Below are 18,233 nucleotides of genomic sequence, written 5' to 3' on the forward strand. Positions count from 1 at the left end.
TCTTATTTAGTATATAATTCTGTCTTGATCAAATGCTCCTGAATTTCTTAATTAATCCAACAGGTTACCAAGTAAAGGTCACTACAGCCATTTCATGACCAAACAACTGGTCTAAGTATTGAAACAATAAATGAAGTAATTTTAATTTGTTGGAAGCATCTAATTGTCTCAAGTCTTTTAAGGACTTTCATGGTTTTTTAATTTACCATATTTGTAATGCCAATGATTTTACAGGTTTGAATTGTATCTTATATTATAATTGTATCTAAATTATATTATTATAAATAATTTTTTGAGAGTTACTGTGGCTTTTGCTGGACTTTTAGTGCCACTGTTGCCTTGGGTGGGGTGGGGGGGCAGTTCTTCAGCAAGACAGGCAATTTAATGTCCTTCAGTAAGCAGAACCTGGTGGATTGCCCCTGTAGATACAGCAACAATGGTTACTGTGGAGCTTGGCTTTCACTTGCTTTTCAGTATGTCAAGGACAATAAAGGCATAGATTCTGAGAATCTTTATCCCTACACTGCTGAGGTGTGTTTCTTCTAATGCCAAGGACAGTCAGATAATCTTTAACATGAGTTACTAGCTTACCTTTATGAGGTTTTTAAATAGCTATTAACACAAGCTACTATGAATAGAATCCTGTATTAGATGTGTTTGAGGTTTGCAGAGGTGCAGATAAGAAGAGATGGTAAAGAAAGACTTTTAGTCTTATCAATGAAGAGGTGAGAAAGATGGAGAAGAGAAGGTAGGATGGGGGAGGGAAGAGGAAGAGGTACAATGGGGAAAATTATTTCATATAATAAGTATAAGAGGACCACAAGGAAGACCTTATTTAATAAAAGGATAAATGAGGAGGAGTTGGCAGGCAATGCTTGAAATTTAACTTCTTCAGAATTGATTCAAAGAAGGAAGTTATGGCTAAGAATTGTAAATTGAGGGGATAACCATAATTTGGGAAATGGATGAAAAATTGCATATAATTGTGATGGCATACTCTTACATCTTAAGAAAGATGAGAAAGATGTTTTTAGAAAAATGTGGGATGTCATAACTGAATAGCGAAGTGAGCAAAATCAGGAGATAATCGTGCGTAATAATAGTAATATAATCATGATCAACTGGAAAGCTTAGCTACTCTGATCTATATTCTGATCTATAACTATATATCCAAGACAAGTATAAAGGACTCAATATTATGTGATTTCCAAAGTTCTGGGTTGGTGGATCAGTGCGGAAGTTAGGCTTACTGGTGATTATAGGAAAGAAGGTACTTGGAGGTAAGATTTGACTAGGACAAGAAGAATAGTTCATGCATGTTAATGCTAGGAAGCATAATTGATTATAGATTTTCTTTAATCTATCCAGGAATCTTTCTAGCACACTGAACTTTTTAAAAAAAAATTAGATCTGGGGTTTGTTTCTGGGAATTCCCCCCCCCCCCATTATAAGAGATGGTTTAATTAGGAAAATAGAAGTAAGAAATATATTCAGAAAGGACTATGGGAATATAAGTAGGATACATAAAATGTTTCCAAAACAATGTTCCTCAACAAGTTATATCTTCACTAATTATTTCTATAAAGTGATTTGAACTATATTTATATTTTTGTCTAGAAGCATGACATGGTATTCTATAACTAACCTATGATATAAAGAAACATCCCCCCCCTCCAATTGGCAATAGCTTTCATACTTTAACATTTTGTAATTTCATCATTTTGAGTACTCCTTTACCTATTGTTGATGCAAACCCTCTACACATTAGGGGAAATTTTTGAGTTTCTTTGGTTAACACAAATATTAACTTTTTCAAATACATTCTCCCCATCTACAATCCATAAGACATAGCAATTTAAACATTCTATGAATATTTTTCTCATAAGATGATAAATGCCAGTATGAGAAAGACATATATGATATCAATGTCACTGGTATTGCTATCATTCCTGAAAGTAATGAGAAAGCACTCCAGAAGGCTGTGACTTCTGTGGGACCTATCTCTGTGGCTATTTATGCAGCCCTTGATAGTTTCCACTTCTACAAATCAGGTAAGTGTGACTTTAGTTTGGATTTTTGGCCTCTTTGCACAACTGATGCTAGGTAGTAGGGATACAGATATAATTAATGAAATAATTCCTTTTCTCAAGGAGATAGTGTTCTAACAGAGACTAATTCAAGTAAGAATTGATGCAAAAGATGGCCTAGTCTGCCTTCATAAAATCTATCTGGGAGGGGAAAACCTTTTCCTGCAGAAGAGAAACAATTGCTATTTACATCCTAGCTCTCCAAAATCATTAGCCAATGAAAGCCAGAGTAATTTGGATTTAAAAGCATAGTTAAGCAGCTCCATTTGAATCCCAAATAGGTTTTACAAAAGCTATAATTCAAGAAAAATTCAGCCCTCAACTTTGCTGGAATTCAATAGGATGGAGTAAGTAGATTTCTGTCTGAATCGCTGTAATTGACTAGCAAGGGAATCTTGGCTTTAGTTGTTTTTATCTCTTTGGACCTCAGTTTCTCTATTTGTAGAATGGACTTGCAGAAAGAGTTCAAATGTAGCAAAACCTTAACCAGTAATCTGTTATTATAGTGGAAAAGAATTCCCTATGTTCTGGGAACTGCTAAGAAACCTGAATAGCTTGTCGAAAAATAAATTTTAGCCATTATCACGGAAAGTGCTAAAATGGATAGTTTTCCTTTTTTTTTTTTTTTTTTTTTTTTTATTTAATAGCCTTTAATTTACAGGATATATACATGGGTAACTTTACAGCATTAACAATTGCCAAACCTCTTGGTTCCAATTTTTCACCTCTTACCCCCCCCACCCCCTCCCCTAAATGGCAGGATGACCAGTAGATGTTAAATATATTAAAATATAACTTAGATACACAATAAGTATACATGACCAAAACATTATTTTGCTGTACAAAAAGAATCAGACTCTGAATTATTGTACAATTAGCTTGTGAAGGAAATCAAAAATGCAGGTGTGCATAAATATAGGGATTGGGAATTCAATGTAATGGTTTTTAGTCATCTCCCAGAGTTCTTTTTCTGGGTATAGCTAGTTCAGTTCATTACTGCTCCATTAGAAATGATTTGGTTGATCTCGTTGCTGAGGATGGCCTGATCCATCAGAACTGGTCATCATCTAGTATTGTTGTTGAAGTATATAATGATCTCCTGGTCCTGCTCATTTCACTCAGCATCAGTTCGTGTAAGTCTCTCCAGGCCTTTCTGAAATCATCCTGTTGGTCATTTCTTACAGAACAGTAATATTCCATAATTTTCATATACCACAATTTATTCAGCCATTCTCCAACTGATGGACATCCATTCAGTTTCCAGTTTCTAGCCACTACAAAAAGGGCTGCCACAAACATTCGTGCACATACAGGTCCCTTTCCCTTCTTTATAATCTCTTTGGGATATAATCCCAGTAGTAACACTGCTGGATCAAAGGGTATGCACAGTTTGATAACTTTTTACATAGTTCAACTATTTCAAAATGGTGGATTCGTTACAACCACCAACAATGAATCAATGTCCAGTTTTCCCACATCCCTCCAACAATCATCATTATTTTTTCCTGTCATCTTAGCCAATCTGACAGGTGTGTAGTGGTATCTTAGAGTTGTCTTAATTTGCATTTCTCTGATTAATAATGACTTGGAGCATCTTTTCATATGACTAGAAATAGTTTCAATTTCTTCATCTGAGAATTGTCTGTTCATATCCTTTGACCATTTTTCAATTGGAGAATGGCTTGATTTTTTATAAATTAGAGTTAATTCTCTATATATTTTGGAAATGAGGCCTTTATCAGAACCTTTGACTGTAAAAATATTTTCCCAGTTTATTGCTTCCCTTCTAATCTTGTCTGCATTAGTTTTGTTTGTACAAAAACTTTTCAGTTTGGTATAATCGAAATTTTCTATTTTGTGATCAGTAATGATCTCTAGTTCTGCTTTGGTCATAAAGACCTTCCCCTTCCACAGGTCTGAGAGGTAAACTATCCTATGTTCCTCTAATTTATTAATAATTTCATTCTTTATGCCTAGGTCATGAACCCATTTTGACCTTATTTGGTATATTAAGTTGGATCAATGCCTAGTTTCTGCCATATTAGTTTCACTTTCCCAGCAATTTTTATCAAACAGTAAGTTCTTATCCCAAAAGCTGGGATCTTTGGTTTTTAAAGACTAGGGCTATTTGTTGACTGTTTATCCTTGAACCTAATTCTGTTCCATGATCAACTAATCTATTCCTTAGCCAATACCAAATAGTTTTGGAATGCTGCTCTATAGTATAGTTTTAGATCTGGTAGTTGCCACCATCATTTGATTTTTTTTTTCATTAATTCCCTTGAAATTCTGGACCTTTTGTTTTTCCATATGAACTTTGTTGTTATTTTTTCTAGGTCATTAAAATAGTTTTTTGGGAGTCTGATTGGTATAGCGCTAAATAAATAGATTAGTTTAGGTAATATTGTCATCTTTATTATATTTGCTCGCCCTATCCAAGAGCATTTAATATTTTTCCAATTGGTTAGATCAGACTTAATTTGTGTGAAAAGTGGTCTGTAATTTTGCTCATAAAGTTTCTGATTTTCCCTTGGCAGATAGATTCCTAAATATTTTATATTATCAGTAGTTACTTTAAATGGAATTTCTCTTTGTAACTCTGACTGTTGGATTTTGTTAGTGATATATAAGAATGCTGATGACTTATGTGGGTTTATTTTATCCAGCAACTTTGCTAAAGTTGTGGATTATTTCTAATAACTTTTTAGCAGAATCTCTGGGGTTCTCTAAGTATACCATCATGTCATCGGCAAAGAGTGATAATTTGGCTTCCTCAAATATGTCAAGAAGTGATGATTTTATTTTGCCCAAGTATTAGACACAATTTCCTCAATAATCCAACCACCTTTGTAGTTTTTACTAATAAATACCTTATAAAGTATAAGCAATTAACATTTTATTCCTCTGAATAGAACACAAATAAGAGAATGACTTCCCATGAGGACAGAGGAAGGGGAGAAGGAAGCAGAAGACAGGAGGAAAAAATAGTAGAATTGGCCAGCTGAAACTGGTTGATTGGGTCCCAGTGGGGCAGCCTCTACTACATAGATTCTTTCATTCTCAGAGAGCCAATGACATTAGGATGATGCCTTGACTTGTAAGTGAATTTGGGTTTACCTGAGGTAGAGTTGTTAAAATTCATCAGCTTCATTTTCTCTTCCAGAGTATAGTGGCATGACATAGGTCAGGGCAACTGGCAACTATCTAAGATAGAAGGTTTGCAGTATCCATTATAGCAAAGAATGGGATTGAGAGGGTGAAAAATATGAAGAGGTGAAATGATAGGAAGTTTTTGTCTGATAAAAATATCAAATTTTAAATGGGGATTGTTGCAGCTATTAGAGAAATTCATATTTTCATCATCCTCACGTGGTTGAAGGCATGGATTAAGAAAGTAATTGAGAGGTGAAAGAATTTGAAGAAGAATAGGGTATACATGTTGAAGTCTTTTAGTATAAGGGTTGGACTTGGATGTACAAATGATGAATTGTTATGCCACATTCTCTTTTATTGTCCTGACTCAGTTTCTCCAATTATCCTTGACTCAGTTTCTCTGCTTCTCAGTCCTGCAAAACCTCCCCTCATTCTTTATCAGAATATTTGATAAAGATAAAAGATCTTATGTTTTAGAATATCAGAATGCCTCTTCCCATCTCAAGCTACCAGAATGTCAGATACCATCTTATCAAGATGCCTCTCCCCATGTCCCGGTCACTTATTATGTCATCTCATGTGTCTCACTCCACCCCGTCAGAGTCCTGTTCCTGCTCTCAGCATCCTGACTTCGCCCCCACCTCAGTCTACCCCCTGAGTCTGAGCCATGTGTGTATAGAGGTCATTGAGAATTCTCATTGTTTACTGGATTCTTGGAAACAATAGTCTCATTAAGCCCTGGGACCAAACCATTTGGTCCCAGTAAATCTCTCCATTTAAATACATTACTAAATACTCTCTAAACTCTATCCTGTCTCAGTTTCTCTGGCATTACATTTTGGAGGCTTCCCACTGAGATGTTAAAAAATGAGCAGGATTAGAGATAAGAGACTTTCAGGTCTCCCCTTTGGGTCTCGGGATGGCTGGGGATCTGAATTCTTGCCCTGGAGAGGCTGACCCCATGGATTTTTTTTTCCAGAGCCTCCAGGAAAGAGAACAGTTTCCAGCCACAACTGTGCCTGAATCCCGATTGTGGTGTTCTCTTCTTTTTCTATAATATATGATGGTTCTCTGGGGGCAGGTTTCTTGGGGAGGTTTTCTGGAGGCACTCTTAGTTTCAGTTCAGAGTAATAATCGCCTCAAATGCAGCCAGCTGATAAAATCCAAACATTTATTTTCTCTTTCTAAGTCTTGTCTCTTTCCTTGGGCCTGCTTAGCTTTCTTAGAGGCCTCTCTCCCTCCGTGGTTCCAAGAGCTCTTGCAGCTTATTTTTTGTTGCCTCCACTGACTGACTGACTCTCAGTCTCCCAGAGTGCCCTTTGGCCCTGAGAGCTTCTTGCTTGTATGCTGTACACTGAGTACACATCAATCATTATATCACTGGGAAACCATTATTTGTTGTAGGATTAAATCAATGCTAAACTAGATTTAACCATTGTCTCCTCAATTCCATTTAGTACCTTGTTTCAAGTTCTGGCCCATAACATCTCCTTGTAGGATCAGATCAATCATACTGAACCATGCTAAATTAGATAATTTTTGTCTCTATCAATTCTAATGACTTAACACTTTGTAACTATTATATCCTAAATACTTGATCATCTATTTGTTACTGGATATTGTGTCTGGATATTCAAGTTTTTTAAAGGTTTTCTAAATAAGAGAGGATAGTTAGCACAGTGAGAAATTGCTGGCCAATTCATGCTGGCCTCTTCACATTTTGTATCAGTCTGTTCTAATCTTCATTTGTTAGATTTGTATTTTTGTTCTAGATTTTGGTCAAATTACAGATATCGAATTGTTTCCGAGACATGGATCAGCCTATCTGAAGCTTTGGTGGCAGGCAACATAGCCATACCCTCCCCTCTCCTCAGCAGAAAGCAGTTTTTGAGAGGATCACTGCTCCTGATGTAATTTGGACTGATATTGGGAGTGGGAAAGTGGTTGAATTATTCTTAAAATTTTAACTGTATCACTATGTTTAAGATTTGTTAACTATTGCTGTATGTTTGAGGGATTTTTAGGAAACTTACTGTACTAATCTGTTATGTATACGGATTGTGATTCACTCTTAGGATTTATCTGTGGAATGGTAGTTTGATAATTTCTTTTTCATGTAAAAAAGAGAGGAAGGAAACTGGTTGAAACTGGTCAGGAAATTGGGAAAAACTGATGTATTTTTCTTAGGCACTTCTTCCCTGCCCCCTATCTCATTAGTTCAGATTGAATTGGAAATTATTTAACTCCTTGCTTAAAATTTACTAGATTATGATTTGCTGGGTATGTTTTAACTTTGAAATCTCTTATTCTGACTTCAGACCAAGATGGCGGCGAGGAGGCACACAGCTGTGTAAGCTCCACATTTTCAATCAGAATCCATCTCATTACAAGCCTCTGAATTAATGCCGGACTGAAAAAAAATCCACAAATAGTTACCAAGAGAAGACATTCTTGAGATTCACCAGGAAAGGTCTGTTTTTGCTCAAGGGTGGGATGGGTTTTAGATCAGGCACAGGCTGAGGGCAGCGGCAGCAGTGAGAGCTTGGCAGGCAGCTCACAGCTGAGCAGACGCGAGGGGGTTGGGGTGTGATCTCAGCCGTCTCTGAGGGGAGAGCTTTGCTACAGGCTTGGATACTTTGCCCTGGCAGCAGGTCAGTAGCCCAGCAGAGAAGCTAAAAACACAGGGGGTGAAGAATTCAACCCCAAACAGCTGGAGTTCCTTGGGAGCAGGCCACCCCTCACCCACAGCATCTCAGCACTCTCTCAGAGTCTCGGAGCGCAGGTGCAGCACAGTCCTGCTAGTGCCTCACTGCTGCCCAGGCAGTCTGTAGAGGAAGCTCGGTAACACCACCCAGCCCCTTCCCCCCAAAAAAAGCAGATTCCATTTGGGTTTTTTTTCTTTTTTTCTTTGCTAGTTTGTCTTTGATTCTTCTCTGACAAAATGAGCAAAAAATTGAAAAGGACCTTAACGATTGACAGCTTTTATACAGACAGAGAGCAGATTCTAAACCCTGAGGAGACTAAAAACAGATCATCTCCAGGTGAATCCTCACAGGAGGAGATCATCTGTTCCTCAGCACAGATGAATCTCATAGAAGAAATTAAAAAGGCTCTCACAAGAGAGCTAGAAGAAAAATGGGAAAAGGAGAGGGAGGCTTGGCAAGAGAGACGAAGAAGTCATTCTACTCATTTAAAGACAGAGTGGATAAAGAAAACAAATCCTTGAAAAATAGAATTAGTGAACTGGAAACAGAAAATAGCTCTATAGAGAATAAAATTGGCAAAATGGAAAAACATTCCATAGAACAAATTGGACAATTAGAAAAAGATATAAAAAATGATTGAAGAAAACACTTCATTGAAAATAAGAAAGAACAAATGGAATTGTGACCTTTGAGGAGACAAGAAGAATAAAGCAAACCAAAAAAATCAAACAATGGCGAAAAATGTGAAATATTTTTGGGGAAAACAAAACCTAAAAATAGGTTAGGAGCGACAATCTGAGAATTATTGACCCCAGAAAAATACGATGAAAAGAGCCTGGACATATTTTCCAGGAAATTATCAAAGAGAACTGCCCAGAAGTCAAGAAAGAGAGGGTAAATGATATTGAAAGGATTCATTGATCACCCACCGAAAGGGATCCCAAAACAAAACACCGAAATATAGTAGCCAAATGCCAGAACCCCCAAACGAAGGAAAAATACTCCAAGGCGAAAAAACCAACAAATATAGAGGAGCCACAATAAGAATCACCCAAGATCTAAAGGGCATCCACATTAAAAGATCGAAGGGCCTGAAAGGATATCGAAAGGTAAGGAATCTGATGCAACCAAAAATAACTTATTTAAACGAATGAGCATCTTTTTCCAGGGAAGAAGATTTAACAAATAAGGGAATTTCACCATTTTTGGTGAAAACAGAACTTAACAAGAAGTTTGATCTAAATATAGAATCAAAAAACCTAAAAGGTAAAAGAAATCTTAAATATATTTCCAAAGATGTTAAAAATACATGTATACCTTTTTCTAGAAACTAGAGGTGGAAAGGACATTGATCAAAAAAAGGGTAAAGTGGGGACATATCTCACAAAGAGGCAAAGGAAACCATTATATCTGAGAAAAGAATGGAGGGGAAAATAGGGATTTTACCGCCATAAGAATTGACTTAAAGAAAAAATTTTGACATATTCAATGATAGTGGAACGTCTCCCATCCATGAAAAGTGAGAAGGAAAAGGAAAAGGGGAAGGAATAAGAAAAGAAGGAAAAAGAAACCGGAGGGAAAATGATAAGGGAGGAACCCCTAATGGGAGGAGGGATACTAAAAAGGAGGGTGGAAAGCAAGTGGTGCCTACAAGTTTAATACTGAAGGGGGTAAAGGGGAAAGGGAAGAAAAGCAAAAAGGGGAACAAGATGGCAAGTAAACAGAATTGGAATTTTAACTAAATGAATAAACTCAAAAGAGGAAGCAATTAGCAGAGTGGAAAAAACCAGAATCCTACAATAATTGTTTACAGGAAACACCCTGAAGGGAAGAACATGCAGAATAAAGGAAAGGATGGAGCAAACCCACTATGCTTAGGTGAAGCAAAAGAAGCCATCCTGATTCAGATCAAAAAACAAAAATTGATCTAATTAAAAGAGATAAGGAAGGGAATATTTGCAAAAGGTGCAAGATAGAAGCAAATCAATATTAAAATATATGACCAAGTGGTATAGATCAAATTTTAAAGAGAAATTTAAAGAGTCAAGAAGAAATAGATAACAAAACATAATAGTGGGGAGATCTCAACCCCAATCGAATTAGATAAACAAACACAAAATAAATAAGAAAGAAGTCAAAGAGGTAAAAGAAATGAAAATTAGATATGATAGACCTCGAGAAAATGAAATGGAGACAGAAAGGATACACTTTCTTTTCACAGTTCATGGAACCCCATACAAAATAGAATATATTAGGACAAAAAACCCCAAACCAAATGCAAAGGAGAAATAGTAAAGCATCCTTCCCAACCACTATGTAAAAAAATTAACCAAAAAAACCAGGGAAAAGTAGACCAAAAAATAATTGAAACCAAAAACTTAACCAAAGAAGATTGTGAAAAACAAATCATAGAATAAATTTAACTCATCCAAGAAAATACAATAATGAGAACAATCAAATGTGGATGCAGCCAAAGGATAATAAGGGAAATTTAATCTCTAGACTATTTGATAAAAATAGAGAAACAGAAGGTCAACAAATTTTGGAAACTAAAAATGCTAGAAAAGGAACAAATTAAAAACCCCAGTCAAACACTAAACTTGAAATTCAAAAATAAAAGGAGAGATCAATAAAATTGAAAGTAAAAAAGATTGAATTAATTAAAAAAACTAAGAGTTTTCCATGACAAAAGCAACAAAATAGACAAACCCCTTAGTAAACCAATAAAAAAGGAAAGAGGAAAAATCAAATTGTTATCTTAAAAATGAAAAGAGAAACCACCACCAATGAAGAGGAAATTAATAATTAGGAATTATTTAACTTTTATAATAAATTGACAACTTAAATGAAATGGAAGAATACCTTCAAAAATATAGCTTGTCCAGATTAAAGAGGAAGGTAAATATCCAAAACCCTTTAAAAAGAAATAGAAAACCCATTAACAACCCCTAAGAAAAACCCAGGGACCGATGGATTTACATGAATTCTACCAAACATTTAAAGAACAATTAACCCAATGCTATATAAACTTTTGAAAATAGGATTGAAGGACCACCAAACCCCCTTTGACACAGACATGGTATGATACCTAAACAGGGATGAAACAGAGAAAGAAAATTATAACCAATCTCTAATGAAATCGAGCTGAAACTTAAAAAAAAATATTAGCAAAAAGATTAAGAAAATCATTCCCAATAATACCATGACTAAGTAGGATTTATACCAGGAACGGTGTCTAAATTAGGAAAAACCAAGATAAATTGATTACCAAGCAAACCAACAAAACCATATGATCATTCCCAATAGATGCAGAAAAAGCATTTGATAAAATCCAACATCCATTCCTAAAAAAACCTTGAGATATAGGAAAAATTGATTTTTCTTAAAATAGTCAGGAGCAATATTTAAAACCATCCATAAGCATATATGCAATGGGAAAAAACTGAATCCTTCCCAGTAAGATCTGGAGGAAGCAAGGTTGCCAAATTCCCATTATTATTAAATTGTATTAGAAACACAGCCCTAAAAAGAGTGAGAAAGAGAAAAGGAACGAAAGAGAAACCAAACTATCACTTTGAGATGATATGATGTTATTAGAGAACCCCAGATTCTTACTAAAAACCTATTAGAAATAATCCATAATTTTAGAAAGTTAGATTATAAATAAACCCCTAAAACCTCAAAGATTTTTATACATCACCAACAAAAATCCAACAGCAAGAGATACAAAAGAGAAATTCCATTCAGAATAACTGTTAAATAAAATATTTGGGGAATATCAAAAAGGAAAGTCAGGAATTATAGAAAATTACAAAAAAAATTTTACACAAATAAAGTCAGACTTAAAAATTGAAAATATTAAGTCCCTGGATAGATCGAGAAATATAATAAAGATTTAAATATCCTAAACTAATCATTTATTTAGTGCTATACCAATCAGATTAAGAAAAATATTTTAATGTTAGAAAAAATAACGACAAAATTCATATGGAATAATAAAAAAGGTCAAAATCCAAAAGAAAATTAATGGAAAAAATCAAATTAAGGGTGGCCTTTTAAAACTGATCTAAAAACCATATTATAAAGCAGCAGTCACCAAAACAATTTGGTATTGGTGAAAAGATTATGATCAGTAAAGTTAGGTTCAAAGACAGAATGTCAACTATACCATTTTAGGTTTGACAAACCCAAAGATCCTAACTTTGGGAAAAATCGATTTGACAAAAACTGCTGGGATAACTGGAAATTATTATGGCAGAAATTGGCAGGAAAACATAACACTGTATACCAAGATAAGATCAAAATGAGTCCATGATTTAACATAAAGAACGAGATTATAAACAAATTGAGGAACATAGGATAGTTTATCTCGACTTGTGGATGAGGGAAGAAATTTGTGACTAAAGACGAACTAGAGACTATTATTGATCACAAATAGAAAATTTTGATTAATCAAATTAAAAAAGTTCACAAACAAAACTAATGTAAACAAAATTAGAAGGGAAGCAAAAACTGGGAAAACATCTTACAGTTAAAGGTTCTGATAAAGGGGCTATTTCCAAAATATATAGAAACAACCAATTTATAAGAAAACCGCCATTCTCCAATTGACAAATGGTCAAAGGATATGGAACAGAAAATTTTAGATGATGAAATTGAAATTATTAATCTATGAAAGAGTGCCCAAATCATTATTAATCAGAGAAATGTAAATTAAGACAACTCTGAGATATTAATCACACCTGCGGATTGGCAAGATGACAGGAAAAAAATAATGATGATTGTTGGAGGGGATGTGGGAAAACTGGGAATTGATACATTGTTTGGAGTTGTGAACGAATCCAACCATTCTAGAGCAATCTGGAATTATCCCAAAAGTTAAAAATGTGCAAACCCTTTGATCCAGCAGTGTTTTTTACGGTTATCTAAGGAGTTAGAGAAGGAAAGGGATAGTATGGCAAAATTTTTTTGGCAGCCTTTTTGTGGTGGTTAGAAGTTGAAATGAGTGGATGCCCATCAATTGAGAATGGTAAATTGTGGTATAAATGTTTGGAAAATATTGTTCTGTAAGAAATAACCAGGGATGAATACAAGAGGTTTTGGAGAGAATTACATGAACTGATGCTAATGAAATGAGGAACAAGAGATCATTATATATTAACAACGATTGTATGAAGATGTAATCTGATGGAAGTGGATTTTTTGACAAAAAAGACCTAATTTATTTAATTGATCAATGATGGACAGAAGAACTGCAAACCCAAAGAAAAAAATTGGGAAATGAATTAAACTGTTTGATTTTGTTTTTTTCCCAGGTTATTTTTTCCCCTGAATCCAACTCCCTGTGCAACAAGAAAACTGTTTGCATCTGTCCCATACATTGTATCTAGGATATACTAGGGAAATATTCAATATATATGGGACTGTTTTGCCATCTAGGGGTGGGGGGAGGGTGGAAGGGAAAAATTGGAATAGAAGTGAGTGTAAGGGATAATGTAAAAAAAATTACCCTGGCATGGATTCTGTCAATAAAAAGTTACTATATGTATAAAAAAGAAAGAACTAAAGGAGTAAACAATAAAAGATAACCCAGCTCTGTTCAGTGAGTTCAAGCTATGGGACTTGGCTGTTACAATTAATCAAAGTTGACACAGAAGTTATTTTTGAGTGCTTGTCAATGGATTGGGACAATAAAGTTTTGGGAATGAGCATTAAAAAAAATCTCTTATTCTGCTGGAATTGCCCTGGGAGACTCAGTTTTGGGGATTACTTTTTAGAAAAAATCAGAAATCAGACACCTGTCCTGGGACTGGCAATCTCTCTGATCTGCTTCTCCACTCCTGTTATCCCAGTTCCTTAATTAGTATTTCAGCATACTTAAAGGACCTTGTAGTATTGATATCAGGACTCTAATAGTTCGAGATTGCCTGCCTTGGTCTAACTGCATAATTTGCTCAGAAATATGTTTCCTAGTAGCAGCTCCTGTTCTATTGAGAGGGGACAGGTGGAGCTACTCCAGGCCCCACTTCTCCCCCTTTGGAGTCCTGGACACCTTAGGGTATCCGTCTTAGGATGGACAGCAGGACTGTCTTGAGACTGCTATTCACTGAATTAAATGCACAAATGACCACAGACCTAACTCACAGTGAACTCTCCATCTCAAATTGGATTTTCTGGCTGAGATGTCCCCAACTGCAGAGGATCTGAATAGGGAGGTCTATGTGTCTCCCTAAATGAGGAATACTGTTTAATGCTAATAATTCTGGGGGTTATCAGGGAAAAACTGGTCCTTGAATTTTTCTAGTTTTAGTTTGTTTTATTTGCTTTACATAGGGTTAATCAAAATTATGGCGCTAAGACCTTCTAGAGGAAGGTAATTCAATGATTTGAATATCTGAAGAGAGAGAGTGTGGAATGTTATGCCACAGTTCTCAGTTTCCATAATTATCCTGAACCAGTCCTGACTCAGTTTCTCTGCTTCAGCTTAAAGCTCGGTCCTGCAAAACCTCCCTCCCTCTTTATCAGAATATTTGATAAGGATAATATGTCAGATACCATCTTATCAAGATGCCTCTGCCCATCTCCTGGGTTCTTCCCCCTACTCCCCCACCCTGTCAGAACCAGATTGTCAGAGATCTATTCCCACTCTCAGCACCCTGACTCCACCCTACGTGTATATATGTCATTGAGAACTCACATTGTTTGCTGGGTTATTGGAGAAGATAGTCTCATTCAGCCCTGGGACCAAATCATGGATCCATTGGTCTAATAAATCTCTCCCATTTAATAAATTATTATATTGTTCTCTAATTTCTATCCTGTGTCAGTTTCTCTGTCCTTACAGAATCAGGTTGTGAACTCCATGAGAAAGAAGGGAGAAAGACCTGGAGCTATTTGAGGTTGGGTGGAAATTCTTGATTAAAAAGAGAAGTTGTGAAATGATAGTGGTAAAGAATCTGAAAGTGGTAGTAGGGAGCAAAAAATTTTCAGTTCCCTGTTCAGGATTACATATGAGTAGTATGTTTTGTTGTTGTTGTTGTTGTTGTTGTTGTTGTTGTTGAGGCAATTGGAGTTGTGACTTGCCCAGGGTCACACAGCTTAACACACAGCGTTAAGTGTCTGAGGCCAGATTTGACCTCAGGTCCTCCTGACTTCAGGGTTGGTGCTCTATCCACTGTGCCACCTAGATGCCCCTCATGACTCTTGTTATAGACAGTGTTGGAAAGGATGTATAAGATGTATAATGTAATAGAGTGAGGGTGGGATACAATACAGTAGATAAAAGGAATTTAAAAGAGGTGTAGGATAAAGAGAAATTTGCTGTCAAGCCCAAGTGCACAGTGGAAATGGAAATGGAAATAGGATTAAAGTGGAACATGAGAGGATGGAAACAAGGATCTGAGAACTGGGGATAAATTTTTCCTATGTGGCCAGTAATTGCAACTATGCTCATACTACTATGAGCAGTAACTTTTTCTTAACAATTCTTTGAAGTGGTAGAAAAATATCTTTATTTCACTACAAGAAAATAAGACTCAGAAAGTTAAATAACTTGTTCAAGATAGTGATAGAATTAATATTGAAGCCAAGAGATTTTTCAATTATATATAGATAGTTAATAGTTTTAACTATAGGTTAAATATAAATATTATCTTTACATCCCATTTAGCTCAACGTATATGGGAATACCTACTGAGTTTTCCTTTTTCTTCCCTCCCCCATTAATTTTCATATTACAATATAGTATTTTATTCCAAATCCATGCAAAGATAGTTTTCAGTATTCACTTTGGCAAAATATTGTTTTTTCTCTTTCCCTTCTAGTACTCCCTAAGACAGCAAGCAATCTGATACATGTGAAATTCTTCTAACCATGTCCATATTCATTACACTATGCAAGAAAAACCAGAACAAATGGGGAAAAAAAAAACTTTGAGAAAGAAATAAACAAGCAAACAGTAACGAAATGTTAAATCCTATACTTTGATCCACATTCTGTGTTTATAGTTCTCTTTCTGGATGCAGATGGCACTTTGACAAAACTATTGGAACTGAAATGATTCAAAGATTTAGAGATATTCGGTCTGCTCAAAATTACAATCTCAAAATTCTTTTGTCTACCTTAACAGGCTCAGGTTGTCTGAGGCCCATGATGCTCAAAACTTTATAATACATTGGTATCATCCCATGCCTCAAAGAATCTTTTCTGTGGTTCTGAGGCATCCTTTCTCCACTCCACCTTACCTCATCCCAAGTTTTCCCTACTACTTAGGAAACCCATAGTTTGTGAGGCAGCAGTTTAGAAGTCACCTTTTTCCCATTCTTTCATAATATATGCATTTGAATCTTTCAGGTATTTATTATGACAAATATTGTGATAAAGAATTTAACCATGCAGCCTGGTGGTAGATTATGGCTTTGATAAAAAGATTGAAGAGAACAACAAATATTAGATTGTCAAGAACAGGTACGCCTTTTTCATGATCGCCATCACTCGTATCAGAATCAGATGGAGCTGAGTTATATAATTTGTTACCTTGGTGTAGGCAATGAGTTTAGTTTTGTCTTCTCTTTCTATTTTTATACATAATACTACATATCATACAGGTATGATTCAACTAGTGCAGACTTCTACAACTGATTCCAACTCCCTAATCACAAATAAGAGAGTATTATAACTATGCAGTATAAACAGGTGACAATACTTCACACAACCCCATTGTAGCTAATTCCATTGTTTATCACCCTGGTTGTCACAATTAATTTTCTGCTTTAAGAATTAATTTTCTTCTTAAGAAAAATTAATTTTTTTAATTTCACAATTAATTTTCTGATTTTCTGTTCCTGTTTTAAACCTTTCTTCCACATGGAAAGCTAGTTTGTATTATATTTTTTTAAAATGAAGTCTAAAAAGTCTTAACAACTTCAATTTCTGATTTTTCAATTTTTCCTCATCCCTGGCTTATATGATGGTTATTGTACTACAACAATCAACAAAATAGCCATGTCTAAATATATGGAATTTCAATAACAGCATGTACTTTCATTCTGGTATTAAATAATAGTTTAGTTTCTTCATTGTACATATGTGAGGATATTGTCCCTCACTGAGGGTCAGAGTGTCTATACAGAACTGACCCCTTACTATTTCTTTATTAGCTGGGATAAGGACTGGGGAGAAAAAGGATACATATACGTGGCCAAAGACCACAATGATCATTGTGCTTTTGCCACTGTGGACACCTACCCTCTGATGTGAGATGAACAGCAACCTTCTGGAAAGGATTCAATAATCCTGTCTGTCTCAAATAAACCTGCTCCAGTTAAAAACACCCATGGACAGATTGCCTGAATTCCACTTCTGTGTACTTAACAAAACTCATTAATACTACTTCATGGTAGATTCCAGATATTTGTGAATAAGTTATATGGAGATGTCTTTACATATGACCATCAAGGAAACTAGAAGATCTGAGGATGATTAGAAAAAAAAAAATGTAAGAAGAAAAGGTCAAGGATATATGACAAAATCTCAGTGGATTCTGAAAGACTGGATTTGAAACTCAAATATACAATTGGAAGAAAAATGGAGCAAAATCAAATAGTATTATGGGAAAAGCACATGTGATTTTATAATAAGGAGTCTGAATTTGAGGATAAGATGTAAAGAGATTATGTAAGTACTTCATACAAGTATTCTTTAGTTAAGGAAAACATACAAAAATTGTATAAAAATATTTTGAAAATGAAGTAAAGGACAGATGGTTTATTTATACTGTTTATTTTAAAATGAAATATGGTACTTTGGAAAGTAAATTAAAGATTTATATTTCAGAGTTTTTCTGTCATTCTTATTTAATTCATAAGATTTAATAAGAAAAAATTATATTTTTCAAATAAAAGTCTTACCAAAAAAAACCCCTAGGTATCTGGCATGCAAGTTCATCTATTAAATGGAAAACAAATACAGTTACAAAGAAATGAGTAACAATGAAATGCTGTCAAATTACCTTTACAGGTAATAAAAAGGCAAGAAAAGGGGGATAGTAATGTAATGCCAGAGAAACTGAGGCAAGACAGAGATTAGAGGTTTTTAATATTCTAATAGTGGAGAAGTTGGACTGGCAAAGCCATATTAGCCAGCCAGCTTGGATAGGACTCTTGTCTCAAAGCATTCAGCAACAAGCAAGTAATTCCCGAGACTTTTCCAGTGATCAGGAAAACAAAGGCAAAAGGTGGAGGCCTTTGCCTCCCTACCAATTGCTCTATCCTGCATTCCACCACAAATA

General features: G+C 35.2%; 1 pseudogene; it reads left to right on the top strand.

Annotated features, from left to right (window-relative positions):
• The first annotated feature begins 436 nt into the window (after nt 1-436).
• On the top strand, nt 437-17,203 carry LOC116420513 (annotated as a pseudogene).
• Nucleotides 17,204-18,233: the final 1,030 nt, after the last annotated feature.

Source organism: Sarcophilus harrisii, chromosome 1 (genome assembly GCF_902635505.1).
Source record: "Sarcophilus harrisii chromosome 1, mSarHar1.11, whole genome shotgun sequence".
Taxonomy (NCBI): domain Eukaryota; kingdom Metazoa; phylum Chordata; class Mammalia; order Dasyuromorphia; family Dasyuridae; genus Sarcophilus; species Sarcophilus harrisii.